We start from the raw sequence: 26,490 nt of genomic DNA, 5'->3' as shown, positions 1-26,490 counted from the left end.
ATTAATCACTATGCTTTTAACTTTATATAAATTAGAAACTCTTGCTAATAAGGCATTTCCTTCCTTCTCAAACAAGTTAACAAATTTATTTTTCCTAAGATTAAAAAAAATTTATTGAACTCTAAAATATTCAGTGGCATGAACTGTGTTTTGTCTCTTTTCAAAGTTTGAAATGGCATCTGACACATAATAGGTATGCAATAAACATTTATTAAAAAGAGAAAAAACTGCCAAGATGGATTTTAGTTGTACTTCATTTATCAAGGGTATATTATAGGAAAAAAATTTATTTTAGTGACTTATTGATAGTTAAAGAATTAATCATTAAAAATACCATTTAATGATGACCAACTAAGCTTTCACTTACAGTGGATTTTTAATCACCAACACATATTTGGATGGGGAAAAATGTGTTTCCGTGCTCAGACGATGACAAAACAATGTTGATATGCTCACAATCAAATAAAAGGGTACCTCATGAAAAACAGTGTTCTACTTTCTCTTATTTTATTTTGAAAGAGGTAACATTTCTTAGTATTGAGATGCCTGTCTCATTATTTTCAGAATCATTTTAAACTGTTTGGCAATGTTTATCCTCAATTCTTTATTAACCTTTGTCACTAAGCCATTTAAACCCATTTTGGATGCTGAGAGTTAATCTGGTTCTCACAGACTATAACCTACAGTGTCTAATATAGCTTGAAAGTGAGATATCAGATGAAAACATCAATCTTAAGTATCCTCAGGCTTAGTAAATTGGTGCCTTATTGTCTGCACCTTATGTCAAATTAGGCTGAACATATTGAACTAAGCATATGCAGTGAGAAGAGATTCTAGAGAAACAGCAATTTTCTTTACCTAAATCCTTAGAATACCAAAATAACAGTAACAATCATGAAATAATTGTTTATGGCACAATAAATGATAATAAATTCACTTCTATTATGCTTTAAATTAAGGATTTCAAAGAAATTTACAAAGCCTACAATAATAGCTGTTTTAAAACTGAAAGTTGCGTCCGGGTGCAGTGGCTTAACGCCTGTAATATCAGCACTTTGGGAGGCTGAGGAGGGTGGATCGCTTGAGGTCAGGAGTTCGAGACCAACCTGGTCAACATGGTAAAACCTTGTCTCTACTAAAAATACAAAAAAATTAGCCGGGCATGGTGGCACCAGCCTGTAATCCCAGCAACTTGGGAAGCTGAGGCAGGAGAATTGCTTGAACCCGGGATCGTGCCACTGCACTCCAGCCTGGGAGACAGAATGAGACCCTGTCTCAAAAACAAAACAAAACAAAACCTGAAAGTTGCACAGGATCTTCATATTTTAATGAAATCAAGTAGGCAAAGGGCTTTGTAAATTATAAATCAAAGTATATTTTATAGTTATCATTTTTTAACTCCATTGAGTTTTGAAGGTAAATTTAAGTGTACATGTTTATATATCTTTATGTATCTGTGTGTACATCTTTATATATCTGCAGCAGAAATTTAGTTTACGATATATTATAATTTCAATTGTAGAAGCTTATTAATTGAAAGAAGGACATTCTAAATACAGTGAGTTACAGCTCATTACATTTTTCCCCCGTGGAAAAAATGTTATGTAAATTAACTAATGTACTGACTGGTTTTATCTAAGAATATATTTTTGTAGGCAACTGTATTAATATTGATGTAGCTTACAGTAGCTTGAATTGAAACAAATTAAATTAATTTACTGGGCTTGAGTGGTGCTAGAATAAGTACACACTGGTGAAGTGAACGTATGTCTCATGAGTGAAGGAGACTTTCTCCCCTTAAATAATGATTTGGGCTCAACATCAACAGAGAGGAGTAAGAAAACGGTACCTCACAAAAGATATGCCACAAAATAGTAGAATATCATTTTACAAATAGCAAACAGAAGCTGGGAAATTAAATGATTTCCTCAAAGCCATGCCTGGGGGAAACAAACTGCCAGAGCTCCTGGCGTCTAGTCATTTATTTTTCCTTAAGGGAATACCCAGATAAGAGGATGCACCATCTGAGAGCCATTAGAGAGAGAAAGGCTGGCACATTTGATCTAATGCTTTCTCCTGGGTCAGTACATGCCAATTTTTACTGAGGATAGAAAGCCTACCGAGATCTTGTCATAGCACAGATTCTAATCCAGTAGGTCTCAGGTAAGACCTTGGATTCTGCATTTTGGAGGAGCTCCCAAATGATGCAGATGTTGCTGCTCTGCAGAATGTATTTTGAGGGTAAAGTGCTAAGTGAAAGGGAGAGGAAGTTCTATTTCCTCTTTCACAGGTTTCCTTCAATTCCCCGGCTCCTTTTCACGACCTCAGAGCAGCAAATCAGTAAAGACAAAACTTCACAATAGCCTGAACACAGAAAAATTTTTGAAAAGGAGGTATAAGATTGACTTCAAAGTGATTCCCAAAGGGAGAATGGATGTTTATTTTAAAGAACAAAGCATACTCATTGAGACTAAAATAAAAGCACAGCCAATCTCTTCAGTTAAGTAGTCTGCCTAGCAAAAAATAACCACCAATTCTATCAGAAGGCAAAACAATACTGTACCTCAGGTTTACACTTAATCTTCTTACATCTCAGTGGAGTCCATTTCAGGAGAATACAGTAAGATGAAGAATCCCGTTCAAGCCTGAACCCCACCCTCTACCTCCTTCTCTAAATGGTTATTGTAACCCTTCCTTATCATCTGAATTTGTATTGGCCAATACTTGCATTCTCTGGAAAGGGAATTCCTCTATTCCATGATCCGTCAAGATTAAAAATTTACTTAGGTGTGGAACATGCCAGGATGATACATAGTTATACCAGAACAAATCCTTTGTTGCAACTGTTTCAAAGTAGTGATGAATACCAGGGACATTAATTTACACATTTTCCATTGGGTGACACTTGCTACTTGAAATACAAAAGTGATATTCATTATGTTTCATTATTCTTTAAAGGTGTTTTTAAAATCAATTGTCAAACCCTCTTCAAGCCTGCATGTGCAGGTGTTGGATTCCTGGAATGTAAGCAGCTGTATCATGAAGTTCTAAGGTAAATAATTTAATTGGGGATTAACAAAACATGTGCATATTTCCTTAAACAAGATAAAAATCTGATGTGCTATGAATAGTTATACACAAATACTTTTATTTAGATAATTGCAGTGAAAGAAATGTGTGCAATGTAAAAAGAAATTGCAGATTGAAGCCATACTTAGGAATTTTATGAAAAAGAGTTTTTATTGTTGTTCCATTATCTTATCTAGCCTATACTTTTAAAAGGGGGAAAAATCACATACATTTCTCTGTATATTGGTCATTTCAATTTACGTGAACAGCATTCAAAATTCAGAAGAATACCAGGAAATACTAATAGATTTAGCATTTGGTGGGCAGGAAAGCAGACACGCTCGGTAATCTCTCCTATGTACCTTAATGTCTGAGCAAGCATTAGACGATACTTACTTTTTCAGTCAAGTAATTAGGAATCTATTACATGAGGGCATTTTAGAAATGGGAAATTAAGTGTTGTTTTCCTTGCAAGTGGTAGTAAAAAGCAGATAGTTGACTGCTGTTGATTAAAGAATCCATAATGATTTTTTTTTCCCCTTCTTCCAAAAAGTAGCATTTATCGCAAAGAGATTGCAGGCAGCAAGAGCAAAGAATGCCACTTGCTGGGCTAACCTGTAGAATGAATTTGGAAAATTTCCAGACCTTAAAAATCACCTGCAACCCTATAAAAGCAATATTGGTTTCATTAACTTCCATGTAAAACTTGATAATCACAAATTTCAAAAGAACCATTGAAAGTCTATACTTTGCGATATTAGACGGTGTCCAAAAAATTGAAGTAGACTAAGAACTACTCCATCATGTATTTTAAAATCTTCTGTTCAGGCATAACTATTTACAGAGAAAAGGTAAAATGAACATCTTGTCTCAGTTATCAATTGCTGCACAGCAAAGCACCACAAACTTAAGTGGTTTAGAACAATAATCATTTTGTTTGCTCAGAATTATGAGGGTCAGTAATTTCAGCCGGATTATACGGTGGTTTTTCTGCTGTTCTCACCTGGGTTCACTCAAGTAGCTACTGTGATCTAGCTGCTCAACTGGAACTAAAGTGGCTCTCTTGCCCTATCTATGGTTGATGGTGGGTATTGGCTGGGTTTCTCATGCCACATGGTGTCTCATCCTCGAGAAAACTGTCCTGGGCTTCTTTATAGTGATCTCAGAGTTCAAAGAGGGCAGAGCAGAAGTTCAATCTTCAGCCTGGAAGTGACATAGCAATCCTTCTGCTACATTCTCTTGATCTGAACAAGTCACAAAGCCCACGCAGATTCAAAAGGTGGGAAATTGACTTCACCTCTTGACAAGAGGATGGACAACATCACATTGCAAAAGGGACACGCGTCCGGGGATGAGAGGAGTTACCACATTCATCCTTGAAAACACCCTTCAGTTATATTTTCAAATGCACGAATATGCCACACAAGAAAGCAACAAATGTTCATGTGTATATGGTGTGTTTGTGTGTATATATCTCTTGTAAATAATAATTTCAGATGTATGAATTGTATGGCATGGTGGGAGGGAGATGTATATATGGTAGGGAATTAGCAAAGCAATTTAGGACAACCCTATAAATTGTATTCGTTGCTTCTTTGCTTTGTGTTGGAGAATCCAAGTCAAAATAGAATTCCATTGTACACTCTGTTAGAGCATAAGTTTTAAGTTAGAGCATAAGTACTCTCTTTCTGAGAGTGATATTTTGTAGCAAGGTATTTGTATTCCTAGCAGGCGCACGCGCGTGCGCGCGCGCGCGCACACACACACACACACACACACACAAAACCTCTGAAAGAACTGATGAGGTAAGATACCAACTGAATGCTTATGGGCTAATGCTTCTTCCCATAATATGCCCTCGGCCTTTGCAATCTCCAGTTGTTATTAATTTTTCTTTTATCTTCTCACATATTAAAAGTAGGTGTAGAGCGATGGCCAAGGAAATCAGCAAATCCTTTTCAAAAAGCAACTATAAAGCGGGACAAAACTGATCCATTGTATGTATGTTGTTTTCATATAACAATCAGAGAAGGATTTACGCTTGAAAAACTGTTGAACTTCAGGTAAAAACAGTAGAGTTCTGTGACATTCTTTCCTGGGGCTTCTCCCGTCTCAGGGTAAAACTGCCAGGATGGAGCAAACCATGAGGACCAGCCTCTTTCCTGTTAAAGAAACTCACTCGGTGTGGAACACAGCAGCAATGTTAATGCAAGTGACTTTTTGGAGGCTGTGAGTTGAGACAAGCCAAATATTCTTAGCCCGAGGTTGCAGCTGTTAGGGCAGGCATACTCCTGGCTGAGAAGGGAAAGGCCACAAGCTCTTCACGCATTAAATACATCCTTAAATTTTCATCAGAAGACCTAGCCCCAGGCAAGAACTGATCTGCTTTCTGTCTCTGAAAATTTGCCTTTTCTGGACTTTTCATACAAGTGGAATCATACAACATGTAATCTTTTACCTATATCTCCTTTCACTTAGCATAATGGTTTCTAAGTTCTTCCACATGGTACCGTGTAGCGGAAGTGTGTTTTTTTCAATCATGAAATGATTTTCTGTTGCATGGATATATCACATTTTGTTACTCCATTTACCAATTGATATTCATTTGGAATATTTACAGATTTTTCACTATTATTAATAATGTTTCTATCAAAATTCACATGTAAGTCTTTAAATGTACATATGTTTGCATTTTTTTCTGATTAGATGTTAAGGAGTAGAATTCTTGGGGCATACAGTAATTCTGTATACTTCCTTTTGAGCAACAGCCAAACTCTTTTTCAAAGTGGCTGTACATTTCACATTCCCACTAGCAATGTGTGAGGATTCCAATTTCTCCACATTCTTGTCAACACTTGTGTTTATCCATCTTTTATTCCATTCTAGTGTGTGTGTAATGATATCTCATTGTGGTTTTAATTTTCATTTCCCTGAAGCCTAATGATACTGAGCATTTTTTTTCATGTACTTATTGGCCACGTACACCTTTTTTGATGAACTGTCTATTCAAATCTTTTGCCCTCTAATTTTTTCATCTTATGACTTAGTGGTAAGTGTATTTATATATTCCAGATTACAGTCCTTTATTAGATATGTGATTTGCAAATACTTTTTTCTGTTTGACACTTGCCTTTCATTTTCTTATCATTGTCTTTTGAAGGGTTAAACTTTGAACTTTTTATGAAGTCCAATGTATCGCAGCTTTTAAAAAGTGAATTGTGCTTTTCGTATTGTGTCTAAGAATTTTTTGCCCAACCAAAGGTAGGGATTTTCTCCTGTGTTTTCTTCTTGAAATGGTACAGTAATAATTTTTACATTTAGGCCTATGATTTATTTAGAGTTAATATTTTTGTTTAATAGGGCTGAAGTTCAAGTTTTTGTTTGTTTGTTTGTTCTATGTGGACACACAATTATTCCAGTGCTACTTGTTGTGAAGGCTATCTTTTTTTGCATTGAATCAACTTAAAGTATAATAATAATAAACAAATAAATAAATAAATAAAAAGAAAAAAAAAGAATCATTCTGATCACTTTGTAAAAAAAATCAATTGACTGCAAATATAAGAATTGACTTCTGGATTCTCATTTATGTCCAGTTGAGTCAACTGATCTATATGCCTATATTTGTGCCAATACCACACTGTCTTGATTACTCTGGCCTTGTAGTAAGTTTCAAATTTAAGTGGTATAACTATTTCACCATTTTTCTTCTTTTAAACAATTGTTTTGGCTATGCTAGCTCCATTGAATTTCCATACTACACATCTATTTCGTGCTAGATATTTTCCCACAGGTCTCTGAGGGTCTGTTTATTTTTCTCCAACCTTCTCTCTCTGTGTTCTTCAGATGAGATCATTTCTATTGGTCTATTTTCAAGTTTCCTGATTCTTTGATCTGTCCTCCTCAGTTTTCACTTGTGTTACTCTAGTGAAATTTCCATATATACATTTTTACATATACATACAAATGCATATAATCACTTACTGTATGTTTTACCCAGCCTACCTTTCACTTTTTATATTTATTCTCATTATCATTATTCCATATATTCATCTTTAGGTAGTAGATTTTTTTCTCACTTTTTTCATAATCTCCGTTGTCCTTGAAATAACAAACTTCTTTTTTATAACACTTTAAACTTTCTTTCTGAGATTCTTTCCAAATAAATATTTATTTTGCTTTTGTTGTTTAGATGTATACAACATGATTGCTTTGATATATTTATGCATAGTGAAATTGTTACTATGGTCAAGTAAATTAACAAATATTCAGCATCTACCACAATTTCTCTATCCCCCATCATCTGTTGACAGACACTGAGGTTGTTTCCATGTCTTGGCTATTGTGAATAATGCAGCAATGAACATGGGAGTGCAGGTACCTCTAAAAGGTGCTGATAATACCAGAAAAGTTCTTGCTGGGTCATACAGTATAGTTCTATTATTCATTTTTTGATCTTCTTCCATACTGTTTTCTGTAATGGCTGTACCAGTTTACATTAAAATGATATAATATACTAACATAACAACAGTTACATAGAACAATGAAATAGAAAAAGTAGCCCGGAAATAAAGCCAAGCACATAGGGCCAATTAATTTTCGACAAGGACACCAAGAAGACACACGGGGAAAAGACAGTCTCCTCAATGAATGATGAGGAAATAGGATTTCCATATGCAAAAGAATGAAATTGGACCCTTATCTCACACCATACACAAAAATCAGCTCAAAGGCCTAAACACAAGGACTAAATCCATAAAATTTATAGAATAATCCATAGGGGACAAACTTCTTGACATTAGTCTTGGCAAGGATTTTTTTGGATATTACACCAAAAGTTCAAGCTACCAAAGTAAACATAAACAATTTGGACTACATCAACCTAAAAAGCTTCTGCACAGCAAAGGAAACAATCAACAAAGTGAAAAGGTGGCCTACAGATTTGGAGAAAATATTTGCAAATCATATTTCTCATCAATAGTTAACATAGAAATGTATAAGAAGTTCATGCAACTCAATAACAACAACAAAAATAACCTGATTGAAAAATGGGCCGAGAACTTGAATCAACATTGCTTCCTCTGCACTTCCTGATGGACACTTCAGATTTCCACACCTGCCAAATAAATCTCATTGATCTCAGGAAATAACCTTAAATGTTTGCCATTAATAAGGTTTATTAAAGTATAATACATCAAACTGATGGGGTCACTAAACATTTTCCAAGGTCTGTAAATGCATTGTTGCTTAATTATTATTTCCACAACTAACAAAAGAACACACAATATGAAATATAATCCTTAATTTTAAAGTAAAAGCAATTTACTATTAATAAGACCACATTTGCTTTGCAATGAGTAAGGAGTTGAGCACTGATAGAAATTTTCAAATGACCTAAATTTGGAACTTAATTTTGTGCACTCCTAGACTCTTGGCACCATGATTCTGTATTGATTCTTGATTGAGGAGCCACTCCCTTTGAGCTATTAAGGTTCATTGCTGTCTGTTGAACAAATGCTAAAAGAGCATTTTCAGATAATTTTACAGTGAGTTTAATAAAGGCATTCTGACGATATCCACATTTTCTTATCACTTTGAAGCAGATTATCTGATTTTGAGATACATGAGTCTAAAAAGCTAATTTATCAAAATTTATATTTTTTCTCCTTTCTCTATTAACAGTATTTAAAATTCTCACATCTCTCTTTCATTTACTTAAATATTTTCTCAAATTTTCTATCTTGATGACCAACAATATTTCCTACTTGAAGTTTTTGAATTAGGTAATAATTTTTTAATGCTAAACAATTTAATCATATAGTATTCCTTTAAAGCTCATTTGCCAGTTGCAGAATTGAGTTGTTAGACTGGAAGAAAATATGAAGTGCCAGAATTTCTGCAGCCTGCCTCCCAAAACATTCATTAGCTTGCACTTTAACTGTACCTGTTCAGATCCTTCCGCAGATCACAGCTGAATGAATAAGGTTATCCAATTAAACATCTTTATATCCTATGGAAAACAAAACAAAACACAATTTTATACCACTCAGTAACTCTTGTACTCAGACACAGGCACTCTAACTTTCATTTTGTATTGCTGAAGTTTGTATTTCTAAAAATCAAAGTGTCAGGGCGGTGCTACACAGAGAACCAGAGAAGCAATCTGACCCTGAGGAAGCATACCAGGACTCATGTGAAGAAAAGCAGACAGGCTGTAAGAAAAGCAAGCCTCATAAGCGAATGACCAGATGAGCAGAGTATTTTTGAAGACTTCCAAAAGGAGTGCATTTGAATAGTAGTCAAAATGGACATATTTAACTATACCTAAAAATAAGTGAATCATGAGTTCATCAGAAATGTGCTTCTTAGTCTATAGTCATGTTTAAACAATATTAAATCAATAAAACAGTAGCAACAGCATAGTTTGTGAGAGTCTCAAATTCCTTTATAAATATGGAGAAGGAAAATAGTATAGGAAAATTTTTAGGGGGCCAGATACGGTGGCTCACGCCTGTAACCCCACCACTTTGGGAGGCCAAGGCGGGCAGATCACCTGCGGTCAGGAATTTGAGATCAGCCTGGCCAACATGGTGAAACCTCATTTCTACTAAAAATACAAAAATAAGCCGAGCGTAGTGGCAGGCGCCCATAGTCCCAGCTACTAAGGAGGCTGAGGTAGGAGAATTGCTTGAACCCAGGAGGCAGAGGTTGCAGTTAATCGAGATCGTGCCACTGCACTCCAGCCTGGGTGACAGAATGAGATGCCATCTCATTTAAAAAAAGAAAAGAAAAAAAGAAAAAAAAAATTTAGAGGACAGTATTATCAACAAAACCAGGTGACAAAATATCTCCTCAAAACCCCAGAATACGCATAAATAGAATCAGACTGAGGCTATGTGATCAGCAGCTATGCAGAAATAGAAGAAAAGAAATTTATTATTTCGGAAGAAAAGAGTTCTGATGATCCTCTGAGACAGAGTTCAAAAGTTGCTTTAAAATCTTCATCTCTAAAAGAAAAGGACCACAATCTGAGTGGGAATCTCAGCAAGCAGACTATAGAACCAAATGGTGAAATGGATGAGTACACGATAGCAAGATCACAGAACGTAGAAGGCTACAGCAAGATCAGAGGATGCCCAAGTTCTCAGTAATTAGAAACATACGAAAAAATCATCCTTTCATTAGGACAGCGCCCCTTCTAAGGAAATATCGCTGAAAGTGGACTCCAAATTGGGCAAGCAAGAACGCTGGTGGTACAGAAAGAAAAGGCTTACACACTAGTGAGGGGGAGTTCAGACGAAGTTGACCTCAGAAAGCTTTTTTAGAGGTAGTTAGAAAGACTGACACTACTATTCATACTTCATAGGACCCATGATGAGGGAAATTTTCAACACTGAAGGTCAAAATGCATACTGCTTCACTCACAACCGTAAATACTAACAGCTCTTTCTAAATACACAAGAAAATCCATCTTATTTAAACGTGAGCAACAGAAAATGTTTGTAATTGATTGCTACTGAATGAGAGTGTAAAAATAAATGCTCAAATAACTTACCAACAAAGGATCACCCCAGAAAAAGGTGTAACTTAGTATTTCAAAATTGGCTCAAAGGAGCTAAGAAATTACGGAAGCTACAAATGAACAGTGTGAAGCACAAAAAAGGAAATTCCAAAAATAATATAACCAGACAAAGGGAGAATGTTAAGGAATAGTGGAGAGAGATTGGGAAAGGAATAAAATCACACATAAAAACTAGACTAGGCCGGGCGTGGTGGCTCACGCCTGTAATCCCAGCACTTTGGGAGGCTGAAGAGGGTGGAACACAAGGTCAGAAGTTCAAGACCAGCCTGGCCAAGATGGTGAAACCATGTCTCTACTAAAAATAGAAAACCTAGCTGGACGTGGTGGTGAGTGCCTGTAATCCCAGCTACTTGGGAGGCCGAGGCACAGAATTGCTTGAACCCAGGAGGTGGAGGTTGCAGTGAGCCGAGATTGTGCCACTGCACTCCAGCCTGGACTACAGAGCAAGACTCCTTCTCAAAAAAACAAAACAAACAAACAAACAAAAACCACAAAAACCGAGAAACACTAGAGAGAATACAGGAAGAAAAATGAAGTTTAAAAAGGAACACGTTGTTAAAAAATCAGAAGTGTAAGGAAAAACATAGGAAAGGGTTCATTGCAAAAAAGGTAAATGTGGAAGAGAGGCCATGAAGAGACCACCTATGTGTAAAAGAAAACTGAAGAATAAAGATGAAGTGCAATAAAGTGAGAAAAGGACACTCTAACCTGGGAAAATCAACTCAGAATCATCAACACCAAGACATTTCATGTAAATTAATTCAGATTCAGAGAAAGAGAAAGAATCCTTTAGACATCCAAATAAAAAGAACATATAATTTGTAAAAAGAAAATCCGAATAGCCTCAGAGTGTTTGATATGAACACTTTGTACCAAACGACAATCAAGAAGCATTTTTAAATTCTCAAGGGGAAAAAAAATAAAAAATAAAAAAACATGAACTTAATGATTTTGTACAAAGCTAACTGATCTTCAATTGCAAATTCCAAACAAAAATAGTCACAAATGTGCAATAAATTATGGTTTGTGCACACAATGCTATTAACAGCAGTTACCAGCAACAACACAGATAAATCTTAGAGCATAAGACGGAGTGGAAAAAGCAAATTACAATATGCTTTAGAAAGTCTGAATCCAGATTTATAAAGCTCAAGAATAAGCAAAACCAAAATATGTTGTTTAGGGATACACATATGTGATAAATCTACCAAAAGCAACAACAACAAAAATAAGAGAAGAGAAAAAAACAGTGGTTTCTTCCTATGGGGATGGAGAAGGATGACACAGCAGTGGGGTGGCCAAGTTCTAGCTCTTCACAGCTGGCCATTTTGTTATTGTTGTTGAGGTTTATTGTTCTTTATAGTCTTCCTAAGAAATATGTAGAAATATTTCCTAAGAAATATGTAGAAATATTTCCTAAGGAATATGTAGAAACAAGCCTTAGGTGGGCAATAAATAACTATAAAAAATACATCATAGGCCAGGCGCAATAGGTCATGCCTGTAATCCCAGCACTTTGGGAGGCCAAAGCAGGTGGATCACCTGAGGTCAGGAGTTCGAGACCAGCCTGGCCAACATGGTGAAACCCCAACTCTACTAAAAATACAAAAATAGCCAGGTATGGTGGTGTGCACCTGTAATCCCAGCTGCTCGGAAGGCTGAGGCAGGAGAATCTCTTGAACCTTGGAGGCGGAGGTTGCAGTGAGCTGAGATTGTGCCACTGCACTCCAGCCTGAATGACAGAGTGAGACTCCGTCTCAAAACAATCAATCAAACAAAAAAAGATCATAAAGACAGGTAGCCTTGAATATATGTGACTGTAGAACATAGATTAATTTGGGAGATAAGGGCAAAATATTATAAAATTATACATGCTTTAACAGTGTACATACAATAAAACTAACAAAAGTGGAATGCGTGGAGAATATGTAAAGGGTAGAATAAGCTTGGCAATTGCCTCATAAGAATTAGAAGAAATTTTTTTAAATCATGTATAAATCAGATAATGGGAGAAAAGAAAAGGATGAGGAATAGGAAGTCACTGGGCAGTATCAATATTGATTATTACAGGGAACCAGTAAAGAGTATCTAAGAGAGATGTAACTAAGGATATTATGTAAATGTGTCAGTATAAAAGTAACAATTAGGCAAACAAACCTCATAACTCCAAAATAAATACAAAAAAGGTAAATTACAAAGCAAATAAACTTATGATGAAAGGCTTTATATGACTCCGTATTTTACAACTAACATTTAGAAATGTAAACTAAAACCATATAATGGAACTAAGATCACAGATATAAGTTATATGATTGTATGATCTTATGACCAATTCTGTGACCTGTCATATTAATAACAATATGGTTCTCACTGCTCTATTAAATGAAGGTGAATTTCAGATTAGCCAACAATGTAAACTTCAACTCTATGTTCTTACAAAACAGATCCATAAAACAGAAACTGAGAAACGCTAAAAATGAAAGGACAAAGATATACCTGGCAAAGAGCAAATAAAAAGTTTAAAAGCATTAAACAAATGAGGGAGTACCTATTTCAATGTTAAAGGCTGTGATTTGTAGTAATAATATAATAAAATGTAAGAATGAACCAAGAAAAAGAAAACTTAGAATTCAGGAAACAGGAGATCAAAGCCAGAAGGGAAAAGTATTGACTGAGTAGTGGTGAAATAATGTCCCAGGAGGACGAAGATGCAACAGACCTAAAACGTAATGAGGGAAGATAGAGGAAGACAGAAAAAGCATGATACTGATACCTACCCCAATATACAGAATTATATTTGGAGGGAATTTATAATTTAAAGTATTTGGGAAATATTTGGGAATACATACTTAGAAAAGTTAGCAAATGAAAAAATTAGGCAATGAACTCTAGGAGAAGAAAAAATATATATAGGCACACTTATATATACAAGACTGAAAATGTGATCACAGTGCATTAGATGTCTCTGCTATGAAAAATATTGGCAGTCACATTAATGTGAAAATTGAATATTTATTCATCATAAACTGTGCTGTAACTAAAATGAGAATATGAGCAGGTAGAAAATGTGTGTATGGCAGTGAGAAAGAAAAACATAAGGGACTGTATCATGTCACAGGAGAAAATCAACATATTGTATAAAATTGATTTTAAAAAGAAAGAGCAGCTTAAGCATATTACTTAGAAAATCAATGAAGTACAATTTTACAATTCTTTGGGGTTGACGTGTTCCAGCCTTATTCCAGTCCCTGCAATAGTGAGTCACAGAGAAGTCCCAGCATACACAGAGTTAACTTTCTTGTGGGGGCATATGAGCAATAAATAAATAAGAATTAAATGTATAGAATGATAGTTTTATGTGTCAACATGGCTAGGCTGTTAATTCAGTAATCATCCCCAGGTATTAACCACTAATTATAGGTGTTGCTGTGCGGGTATTTCTTAAATGAACTAAAGTACATATCAGTTGACTAAGTGAGGATGTTACCCTAGTATAATCTGATTCAATCAGGTGAAAGGCCTTAAGAGCAGAACTGAGGCATCCCTGAGGAAGAAAAATCCCCCTGTGGACTGCGGGCTTCAGCACCAGCCCCAGAGTAGCAATCTATTCTTCCTGGAGCCTTCCTGTGGACTTGTAGCCTGCTTTGGCCATCCTCCACAATCACGTAAGACAACTCTGCAATAAATGTCAATATATATCTCCTACTGGTTCAATTTCTGGATTAAGCCATGACTGACACATATAAGGATGCCAGATACAGATACAAAAGCAATGCTGGATAAGAGTGATAAGAATGTGTGTGAGGGGAGGATGCTGTTTTACATTGGGTGGTCAGGAAGGACTCACTGAAAGGATGCTTGACTGACTGATAGCATCACTGCTCTCATTCTTCACTCCTCTTTTATCCAGGCCTTTTGCCATGGGACTTTGCATCACTTTGCACCAAAAGCAGGATCTATATTTTTTCAACTGCTGAATCTAGACAGATTCAGAGGCATGTGAAATCATGACAGGACTTTCTCAAGCTTCCGTGTGAGCCTCATCTATCAGTATCTCACTTCCCCAAAACAAGCTTTTTTACAGATGAGGCTAATGCAGAAGCTTGAGAAAGTCACAAAGCCTTTTTGAGAAAGTCCTGCCATAATTTCACGTGTCTTTTTCCTTGGCCATAACCATAGCAGTATGCCAGGGCCAGCCTGCTGGAGGATGAAAGACATGGTTGCCCCAGTCATCCCTGCTGAGGCTGTGCTGGATCATCCAGTAGCCAGCTGACCCTCGGATATATCACTCCGCCCATTCAAGATCAGCAAGCGGTGACTTGCTGACCCACAGCTGAAGGTGGACACATGATTGGGCCCACGCTTGACCAGCCAAGTCCCGCCCAGTGTAGCCGAAACTTTTAAGTAAATATTTGATGTTGGAGTGGCACTGATGTTTTGTCATGGTTTGCTGTGCAGCATTGTTGTACCAATAGGTAACTATACGGAATAGGCCTGAAAGAAGCAGAGGATCAGGCCATACTAAAGGAACAACACTGCTGCAGTGGAAAGGACAGGCTCAAATGGGCTAAGGCAGGAGTGTGCTTGTCATGCCTACGGGGCAGCAAATGGGCTTGTGTAGCAGGAGTACAAAGAGAGGGAAAGGTATCAGGAGGCAAAATAAGTTGAGTGGCAGTAGATGAAACATGTAAGGCCTTGTAAACCACAATAAGGATGGAATGACACAGGAACTCAATGGATGCTTTCAAACCAATTAGTATAAGGACTCTTAAACATGTACATTGGCTGCTGTATGGAGAATGAGCTCCAGGGAGGCAACTGCAAGGTAGGAAGGCTGTTCCATCCTCCAGTGTAAGTTCTCAGTGAAAATGGAAAGTGATTGTTGCTTTGATCAGGTTACAGCAGAAGACGTGGTAAGAAGTGTTCAGATTCTGTACATTTTGTTAATAGAATGCCAAAAGGATTTTTAGATGGATGGGATACGAAAGAAAGAAAAAAATTAAAGGATGATTCCAAAGCTTTGGTTTGAGCAATTGAAGAACAGAGTTGCCATTTATTTAGTTGAGGAAAAGTTTTGGAGGAGCAGGTTTGGGTATAGGTAGCAGGAGTTGAGTTTTGAACATGTTAATTTTGAAATGGCATTAGGTATGCAAGTGGAGATGTTATGTGGTCAATTATATAGAGATAGAGACAGAAATATGAATCTGGGATCACTTATAAGATACAGATAGCACAAAATTGAAATCCCAGAGGGAATTTCTGACAAAACGTAAATGATAGAAATTGAGCCATGAAAAATAATGCAAGACTTAAATATACCAATTAACAAAGAAAAGTTTGGAGGGTGATTAAAGACCTACCATTGAAAAAGGCACACAGACCAATGGTTTCCGCAACCAAGCTAACCGAGTGTGCTGCAGAGTACCGTAAGAAACAGTTTAGAGAATTGGACGTGACCTTCTCTGGAAAGTGGAAATTAGGGGTTGGTAGAAGTGAGACAGGCAGCTGCTGTTTTTCCTTTTAAAACTTGTACCTCTGTATAATGATTTAAATTGCATATGGTATTGTGTTGACTAAGCTTATTGAAATAATATGGCAGGGAGGTGCAAAAGTAGAACCAGTGGGTGTAGAGAAATCTTCCCAGATATTCAGTTATGAGGGGGGGGGCAGAGAAATGGGTCAGTGTTATGGTTAGGCAGTGGGAAGTAGAAGGGCTATGAAATTTTAAATGTGTGTTCCCGTAGAGACGAAATGACCAATCAAAGTCAGATGAATGATACAGTGAGGAGGAAGTACTGAAAGAACATAGTTTTCCCCAGGAGAGAGTCATTACACTATAGAATACAAATGAAAGGACTGTTCTTTGTTAAAGGAAGGTGTGTTAGTCAGGTCAGGCTGTATAACATGCTACCATAGACTAGTGGCTTATTGACAGCAGAAAGTTGGTTCTCACTCTTCTGGAATCTGGAAGTTCAAGATCCCCGAGGGTTTCAGCATCATCTGGTTCTGGCGAGGGCCTTCTCTCTGGTTGAAGACTGCCGTCTTATGGTGTATTCTCACACAGCTGAAAAAGAGCTAGCTAGCTCTCTGGTCTGTCTTTATAAGGCACTAATCCCATTCACAAACTTCAATCAGGCCTTAGTTACCTCCCAAAGACTCCACCTCCTAACACCACCACCTTGGGATGAGGGTGCCAACATGAACGATGAGCAGTTACACTCAGTCCATGACAGCGGGATCGTTGCCTTTACTTGAAGGGAAGAGAAAGAAAAAGGATTCTGTCGCTGAGAGGTTTATGGATTTGGTGACAGAAAAGGAGAGGGAATTGCCACCGAATGCTTTCTGGTTTTGGAGTATTTCTAATACTTTCTTTTTTTCTAACACTGTTTGAGTTTCAGTGAAGTAGGAAAGGAGGCCGTTTGATGAAAATAGGAGTTAGAGAAGGTCCCAAGAGAGGAAAGCATACATGAAAAGTCATCTTTGATACACAGGGAAGAGAGTATGAGAGAGACACAAATCGGCAAACAATGTTTTGCTGCGGCGCTGAGGGCTCTTCGAAATTTGTGTTTATGAATTTAAAAGATCTCCATAGAATCGCACCCACCTGGGCATTGCATCCATCAGGAGTGGCTGTGGGTGTCATCAGTGAGCCACACGAGGAGCAGGGGAGAAGGCTGGCATGTAGGGAAGAAACTGGGATGCCCTTGAGTGGTTTCCTGGACTATTTTGGAGCGGTATTAAGGAAATGTCTGCACATTTTGCAGGTTAGAATTGAACCAAAGAGAATATTTTCCTATTGAAACCCTGTTATAATCCACAAGCTGGGATGGAGTTGAGAAGAGGGAGTGGGAGTGCATCATCTTATTTGATATTTGACAGTGTGAAGAATGTGAAACTATTGGGATTATTCCCATTTTACAGTTGAGAAGATGAGTCATTGGAAAGTGAGGACAGAATTGGAATATGGAACTTCTATCTTCTGTTAAGAAAGCAAAATTTGACCTCTGCCTTGTTGGGATTTTTGGTTGAGCCTAAGAATTACATTGACATAAGATACATTAACAAGAGAAAGCACACAAATTTGTAAAAGTTTCATGTGACATGGGAAACTTTATAAGGAAATAAGGACCTGAAGAAGTGGCAAAATCTAAATGCTTTTGTACTAGGCTAAACAAAGAGAGGCATTTGTGGAAAAGCAGCCACATTTTGTGGGGAGGCTAACGGAAGATAAGAATTCTTTTAACAAGGTCGGTTTGTACAGACCTCTCCTACAGAATTATCTTGGCTATGACTCCCTGTTGAAGAACGTGGTTTTTTTCTTTTTCTTTTTTTCTTTTTTTTTTTTTTCCTCCGGGGCTGGGAGGGCGTCTCTCACGGGAATTTTCATCTCTCGTTTCCAAGAAGAAAAAGGGAAAAACAGATTATCCCTCTTGTATCTGTTGTTTCTAAATGCCTTTAGCTTAAAATTGTCCCTCTGCCAAAGTGGCCTATTTTGGGGTGTTCTGCCACACACCACTTCCAATTTTTTGTTTCATGTTGCTTCACTGTACTGTCATATTGCCTCAAACCTAGTAGGGAGATATTTGAAATGGATTCTTATTTTAACTCGTGCTGTACCTTTTGCACATAAAATTTGAATGTCTATCATCTTTACCAAAGAAGAGACAATCTACGGCTCTGATTTTAGATTATCCAACCTCAATTAAAGGTAATCTGGGAAATTCTGTGTCCCCTATAAAAGACCGAGAGTTATATTACTCAGCTTCACCCACTTAGAAGTGAAAGGCCTTGGAAAGAAAAGGCAGTTATTTTTTAAATCATAAATTTTTCCAAATCTGAATTCTAAGAATCTTTTAACTTAGACAATTTTCCTTCCTGGCTCCACCTTCAGTGAAATCCTGCCAGTTTCTACACTAAGGACAATCCATTAAAGTGAGATTCTTGAAAAAGTTGACATATTCCAGGAGAATGAGCAGTTCATTTTTATAAGTACTTAAATATTTAATTAAATACCCCCAAACCCTAAAGGATTGTTGCAGGAAGATATTAAAACCTGAAACCCAAAATTTGCTTTGAATATTAGCCACTGAAAAAGAATTTTCAATGAACTCTAAGGATACTGAAATTAACAATTACTTATCAATTCTGGTATTTGGACACCCGATCCGATTCATGCTGCTGGCATTCCTGACAGATCGGAGCTGCCACTCACCATCTTTTTCTGAAATCTTACTCTGCAGCTAAAAAGCATGGTATCTCCTGTAAAGACCTTTTAAAATTCTCTCAGGAAGTAGCTCTCAGCAGAAACATTCATTAAATTTGGTTGTCCATTTTCCTGTCACTTATCCAGGAAGATTATTTTAACTCTCGGATTTTCAGGCTAACAGAAAACGGCTGACTATACTGTGGTCCCAGAGGAAATTTCTTCTGGGAGAAACAGAAGGCGAACTCTACTTTCAGAGCAGACGTTACCCTCACCAGTGGGTGAACAACACCAGTAGGGCTTCAACTCTTGAAATCCAGAATCAGTTCTTGAAATCCAAAATGGATGAATACAATCTTACATCTTTATTTTTCAACTTAAATGTCACTGTAAGCCAATCATTTACAATTTCTTGGAAAATAACTTTGGCCTAGTTAAATAAATTATTTCTTAAAAAAATTCATAAGGTTTTGTAGGGCCAGTCCTTTAAAGCATGTTAACATGCTTCATACTAAAATACCTTTAACTGCATCCTCTTCAAGTTTACCTATAATCACAGTACATTTAAATTGCTAGAAAATCCTTATAAGTATTTACATATGCCAATCTAATGTTAAGTTATCTAAATAGACTTCTATTTAATCAAGGAAGTTATCTACAATCTAGTGCATAAACCCTCTGCTTTTTAAATTGAAGCTGGTTTTTTCAATAAAAATTAAGTAAAACTGTTATGTGTATACAAGTTAGTGTTTACGAAACTTTTTTTTTTTTCTTTTTTTGAGACAGAGTCTCGCTCGGTTGCCCAGGCTGGAGTGCAGTGGCATGATCTCGGCTCACTGCAAGCTCCGCCTCCAGGGTTCACACCATTCTCCTGCCTCAGCCTCTCAAGTAGCTGGGACTACAGGCACCCACCACCACGCCCGGCTAATTTTTTGTATTTTTAGTAGAGACAGGGTTTCACCATATCAGCCAGGATGGTCTTGATCTCCTGATCTCGTGATCCACCCGCCTCAGCCTCCCAGAGTGCTGGGATTACAGGCATGAGCCACCACACCTGGCCACGAAACTCTTAATTGCTAAACCACTAGAAGTAACTTCAAAATAAGGCAAAGTTTAGTTAAGTAGGTATGTCTTTATTTATTCTTAGAGATTATATGTATTTTTCGAGAAAACCAGAGAAAAGAGACTTTAAGTTTGGAAAAGATTAGTTAATAAAAACTAACAGATAGTCTGATATTCTTAGGTACAAAACAAACATTAAATAATAAAAAATAATGTAAGGGCCATTTCAGGAAAAAACAGGCAAAGGAATCCAGAGTGTTGCTAAGAATTCTTAGGTCAATTTAATTTTGAGAGGGTGGTGGGAAGGGATCAACTTATCTGGCAATATTATGATCACATGGTGGCATTCATTAACACATATCTTCTTATATATGGGACTGTATATGGGAAATGAAGCCAGATAAATGGATTCTTCGTATTTAGTACCCACACAAATAGCCAAACATCCAGTTTTTGGACTTCAAGGGCAAAAACGGTCTTGGGTTTCAAGAGTTGAAGTCCTTTGTTGTTGCCTTATAAATATTGCCTGACTTGGCCCTTTCAAACACAGACTTGAAGTGACAGGCTCACAGGTATTAGAGATGGCTCTTTGGGGGCAGCTCCCAGACGTTTTTAATTTCTGAATCTTAACACTATCAAAGACTTTAAGGATTCCTCACCAGTTATCTAAAAAAATACCGCTTACATTTAATTCTCACTGTAGGTCATCAGAGAGCAAACAGTGTTAGTGTTGTGTGTTTTCTTATCTCAGTCCATTGTTTGAGATATTTAAGAACATAGATTTTCATAGACAAAACTCTGAATCACCTTGAAGTTATAACCTAAGTACTGTTACGAAGTTGGAAATAATTGATCTATGGCCAACACTGTCTTTAAAAAATCAAACGGTATAGTTAGCATCCTTATAGTATAAGTAATTTCAATGAACGAAGGCCGTTGCTTTATTATTTAATTAGTTCTAAGCAAAAATACCACTTGAAACAATATAAAGAAAATAATTTTACAGTGTCAGCCTTCATTTTGATGAATTAGATGGATTGATTTCCAAAATGTATTACTAAAGCAAATATTTTCTAGCAATGTCAGCTCTAAATAGGATGTCCCTTTCTTTCCCTTTGAATTTAATGAATATTTTTGGTTTGGTATGTTTGTTTCTTTTGTTTTGTTTCTTTGCACAGGTTGGGCTAGGTGTACTGCAGCAGCAAATAAGACTATGGCTATTTTGTGTGTATATGTGCGTGTGTGTGTGTGCGTGTGTTTGTCTCTGTGTCTACATGCAAACACAGGAAAAGCAGGGAAGCAAATGGGCAAGAAATCAATAAGAGAAATATTATGAATGAACACTAATTTAATAATATTTACTGTTAATTTTCATTCTGAAAAATAATTTTAATCAGTAGAGGCTTTGGTCTTCGGTTTAAGTATTACCATTTTATTTCAAAAGACTGGTGTAAGACTTGAAGAACATGTGTTATTCACTTACAGTTTACCGTTTGTATTTAATAGTGTAGTGATGCTAAGTGGTCAATAACTATCAAAGTTGGGATTCATGGGGGTAGTGCAAGGGTCAGCAAGTTTTTTCTGTGGAGTCACATATAGAAACAAGTTGCAGGGCTGGTGCAGGGCAAAGGACATTCAGTACAGCAAGCTACAGCTCTGAGTTTGAGCTCTCCACTGCTACTAAGTGAGGTTGCTTCCTGGCCTTTGCTTCTTCATCTATAAAATGAGGGAGTTGAAAAGTCCCTGTCAGTTTTAAAATCTAGTGATTTTGATGGGGTCATCACCCCGCAGTGATAATTATTATTATTGATAAGATACACAATGATATTTTGTAGTTTGCAAAGTGCATTTGTATATTATCCCATTTAGTCCTGGAGATTTTCTGTGAGATGGTATAATTTTGCCAAGTTTTTGGATAAGGAAACTGAGGACCTGAGCGTTTAAAAAATATTCCTGAGGTTGGCCGGGTGCGGTGGCTCACGCCTGTAATCCCAGCACTCTGGGAGGCCGAGGTGGGTGGATCACGAGGTCAGGAGATTGAGACCATCCTGGCTAACATGGCAAAACCCCGTCTCTACTAAAAATTAAAATAAAATAAAATTAGTAGGGCATGGTGGCGGGCGCCTATAGTCCCAGCTACCCGGGAGGTTGAGGCAGGAGAATGGTAAGAACCTGGGAGGTGGAGCTTGCAGTGAGCCGAAATCGCGCCACTGCACTCCAGCCTGGGCGACAGAGTGAGACTCCATGTCAAAAAAAAAAAAAAAAAAAAAAAAAATTCCTGAGGTCACACAACTAGCAACAACAAACTCTCATCCTGAACCTAAATGATCAGCCCACATCAAGTTCCCACGACATTTCTAATACTTTGAGAAAGTTATCCTTAAAAATAACTCTTTAAAATATTTAATGCTCATGTTCTCAGTATTTTGATCACTGTGAAAACCTAATTGAAAAGCTTTCAACCAAAATTACCACACTTGTCTTATCTTTCCCAAGATACTGGCTATAATTCTGAGAGGAAGCTAATGATGTCTACGGAAAGAAAGGGAAAATTAACTGGAATAGGTAATAGAACATCTGTGTCTCTTCTACATATCTTGTATAGTTGAGAAACTGGTAGCTGACACTTACATTTCAAGGTAATAAGCATTACATTTAATTTTATATCCTCGTAAATGCAATGCCTATTTTCAATTTGCCTACCAACATAATGCGCTATATTCTTTGTGTAAAGATGGTCTCATTACTACACAGAAATATCAAGGCTCGAAGAATTTTTTACTGAATTGACTAAAGAAAATCTTCATTTTAGACCTTTCCTCCATCCTTGATCACTTATTTGACCTTCAAAAAGTTACAAATTTTCTGTAGGCCTTTATTCGGCCACTAAATTCTAAGAAGAAAAGAAATTTATAAGATGTTTTAATAATTTGGGGTGTGGACCTAGAATAACTGAAGAAAATAAACTAATAATATCTCAACTTTCTCATGATATAAAGAATAGATCAGCCGGGCACGGTGGCTCACGCCTGTAATCCCAGCACTTTGGGAGGCTGAGGCGGGCGGGTCACGAGGTCAGGAGATCGAGACCAACCTGGCTAACACGGTGAAACCCCGTCTCTACTAAAAAAAATACAAAAAAAAAAATTAGCCGGGCGAGGTGGCGGGCGCCTGTAGTCCTAGCTACTCGGGAGGCTGAGGCAGGAGCATGGCGTAAGCCCAGGAGGTGGAGCTTGCAGTGAGCCGAGATTGCACCACTGCACTCCAGCCTGGGTGACAGAGCAAGACTCCTTCTCAGAAAAAAAAAAAAAAAAAAATTGTAGATCATGTCACCTTTAAAGAATTATGTACATTCATTCAGAAATAATTTTGAGTGACTATTGTGTGCCAAGTACTTTTTCAGGCCTTAGGGATACAACAATGAACAAAACACAATTTATTCCCTTGTGCAGCTCACATTTAGTTGAAGGAGACAGATACACAAATAAATAAATGAATATGTCATTTTTCTGGGTGCAAATTAGGGATACAAAGAAAAACAAAATAGAATAAAAAAGAAAAGACTGAAAAGACTGACAGAGGGGGTGCTTGACAGAGAGCTCACAGAAGACCAGGTACAGAGGTCCGGAGGCACAGTAGGCTGAGCTGGTTTGAGGCACAGCAAAGAGACCCATATGGCTGGATCAGAGGGAGCAGAGAGGCCAGTAAAAGGAAATGAGGCTGGAGAGCGTTCACCTTGATTGTGGTGAAGAGCCCTGAAGTCTTTTCTACAGAAATGAGTCATGATCTGACTTATGTTTCAAAAGGGTCATTCTGTTATGTCTGAAGGATTCTCTGTTAGGGAGCAAGACGAGAAGCAAAGATAATAAGAAATAATAGCAAAAGTCCAAGTAAGAACATGTGAGATGGGGAAGGGTCATAGTAGTGCAATAAGTGGTGGTCAGACTCTTCTAGACATATTTCAAAGGAAGAGCTATTTGAGTTTACAGATGTTTGCCTGTGAAGAGTGAGAGGAGTCAAGGATAACTCTGAGAATTTTCACCTGAGAAACAGGAAGATGAATGATGCCTTTCAATAAGAAGTCGAGAGGGTGAGTATATCAGATTGATGTAAGTGGGGGTATGTGTGCAGTTGAGCTTGTTTGGGACATGTTAAATTTACAAGGCTTATTAAATATCCAGATGGATGTCAACTAGGTACTTGGATGTGTGAGATCTGAGTTCAGCAGAGGCTGGAGGTGGCAATTTCATCATTAAATGATGAGTCCACCTAGGAAGTAGGGCAAGCTAGAGAAGAGATACCAGGGTTACCTCCTGTGGTTTCCACAAACGTTGGGAAGGTGAGGAGAAGAGCAAAAGAGACTGAAAAGAGGAATTCAAGGAGCAGTAGGAGGACTGAGAAAGAAGTGTTCTGGAAGCCGGGTAAAGAAAATGTTTTAAAAAGGGCACGCACTATGTCAAATGTTGCTTGTAGGTTGAGGTAGATGACAACAAAAATAAAAATATTGACCAGGGAGTTGGTAATGCAAATGCATCTCTTAAACTATTATGAGTTGTTTCAGTGCAGTGATCCAGACAAGAACTTTATTGGGGCTGCTTCAAGAGGAAAGAGGAGTAAAGGAAGTGGATACCATGGGTAGAGTTAACACTCTTGAGGAGATTGCTGCAAAGAGATCAGAGAATTGGGGCAGTAGATATAAGGGCTCTTGTTATCATCAGAGGATAATTTTAAGATGGGAGCAATTATAATGTGGTTGTATAGCAAAAAATGTTAATGCATGAATGATGGGGAGAAATTTAAAGAAAGTGATTCTAGAGCAGAAGATAGAGATGGGACACAATGCATAAGAAGGGTGGAGTGGGCCAAGATGATCAGACAGTTCAATCATGGTAATAAGAAAGAAGATGATAAGGTGCTAATAGAGACAGGTTGGCAGATGTGGTGGTGAGAACATGTGGAAGATCTCTTCTGATTGCTTCAACTTCCTCAGAAAAATAGGGAGCAAGGTCGTCAGTAGAGACTAATTGGAGAAGTTTTGGAAAGATAAGTTATGGACTAATGGCCTAACATAATAAGGGAACAGAGGAATTAAGGAAATGTAATATTTTTCCTGGCAATATTGAGTCGACTTAAGATTAGTCATAATTCATATATTTTTTAAAGTAGTCATGATTGTGTACTTTCTTCCAACCACAATCAGCTTCCTAGGTACAAGGTACAGGAAGATTTAAGAAAGCATTGAGGGTTTTCTGGGACAGTATTATGGAGGTGGTAGAGTCAGTGAATTGGAGATGCCTATCAGATTGAGTTTTTTGTGTCTTAGACATTTAGAGGAAATAAATAGGAAAGATAAGACACAGTTTTCATAGAATGGGATACTTGTAGTAGAGATTAAGATAAGTGACAAAGATGTTGGTAATAACAAATTCTATGCTGTGACCATATGCGTGGGTGACTGAGAAATGATGGAGAAACAGATTGTTGAAGATCAAGGAACTGACGGTCTATTTCTCTCTGGTGATATCTAGGGCAGTGCCACGGGTGGCAGACAGGAGATGTCACCAGGAATAAGGAAAATCTGTGGAATTCTTCATCTGTCCTGCTAATCATATGAGGTCCTGCAGAGAGACTGCCATCACGTCAATGGAAGATTCAGACACATGGAAACCTGTGGATAGCTCCCGACAGCTGCAGCAATGGAAGTAAATTTATAGGTAAAACGGAAAAATACACTGTTTCCTAGCTATACAACTCTGTACTTTAAGATGGCCCAAAAAATTACCTCCTCTGACACATTTGGTGGCCTTTCTCAGGGAAAAGCCATCGTATGCATTATGGTCATCAAAGACACACAATAATGTCAGAAGAGGGTGAACATTGCCTCTACTTCCTGATACCTTATTTCCCTTGCCCCCTTTAGAAAAAGAAAGTCAGTCTGTATGTTCCTGCTGTTCTGTGGCCTTCATTTCCAGAATTCCACACAGAGCTAGGTTGAAATGTGAGGGAAAAGCAGGAAATGGACTGCTCTACAAAAAGTATACTCTATACATTAGGGAATAGGAGAAAAAGTTTCTCCTGTGCAGCCCACCTCCTGGGGTAGGTAGCCTAGTTAAAAGTTAGAACTGAGATCATTTTGAATGTCTTTCAGACCCTCCTGTCTTTATTTAACATGATGCTATAAGTTGTTTTGTTAAGGCAAAATAACTTGGAAATACATCATTTTAATTATTATGGTATGTCATAATTTGGTCCTACTACAACAGACATAATCAATTCTCTTATCATAAACTATTGAAGTTTAATTTCATTATTATAAATGACACGGAAGAGAGAAACATATTTACATCAGCAGGCGTCTATCGCTCATCATTTGTGTTGGATCAATTCTGGCAGGAAAGAATATTAACCATTTTAATGAGCTTTTTCTCTCTAACACACACACACACACACACACACAGACTCAAATTTGCTCTCCAATCAGACTATAGCATTAACAGTATTTCATCAGAAATATGTAAGAAATATCTCTTCACTATTTTGATATACCTGTAACAACACCAAATTTTAATTTAAA

General features: G+C 37.3%; 1 long non-coding RNA gene across 1 annotated transcript in view; it reads right to left on the bottom strand.

The window, feature by feature from the left end:
- Nucleotides 1-26,490, bottom strand: part of LOC106998588 (uncharacterized) — a 79,582-nt gene that overhangs the window by 26,641 nt on the left and 26,451 nt on the right. Inside the window, exon 2 of the long non-coding RNA XR_001445096.3 lies at nucleotides 9,014-9,079. This is a non-coding gene — a long non-coding RNA (uncharacterized LOC106998588). The remainder of the gene's footprint in view (nucleotides 1-9,013; nucleotides 9,080-26,490) is intronic.

Source organism: Macaca mulatta, chromosome 5 (genome assembly GCF_049350105.2).
Source record: "Macaca mulatta isolate MMU2019108-1 chromosome 5, T2T-MMU8v2.0, whole genome shotgun sequence".
In the NCBI taxonomy this organism is placed as follows: Eukaryota; Metazoa; Chordata; class Mammalia; order Primates; family Cercopithecidae; genus Macaca; species Macaca mulatta.
The sequence above is the reverse complement of the archived record's forward strand: the minus strand, read 5'-3'. Positions and strand labels throughout refer to the sequence as shown.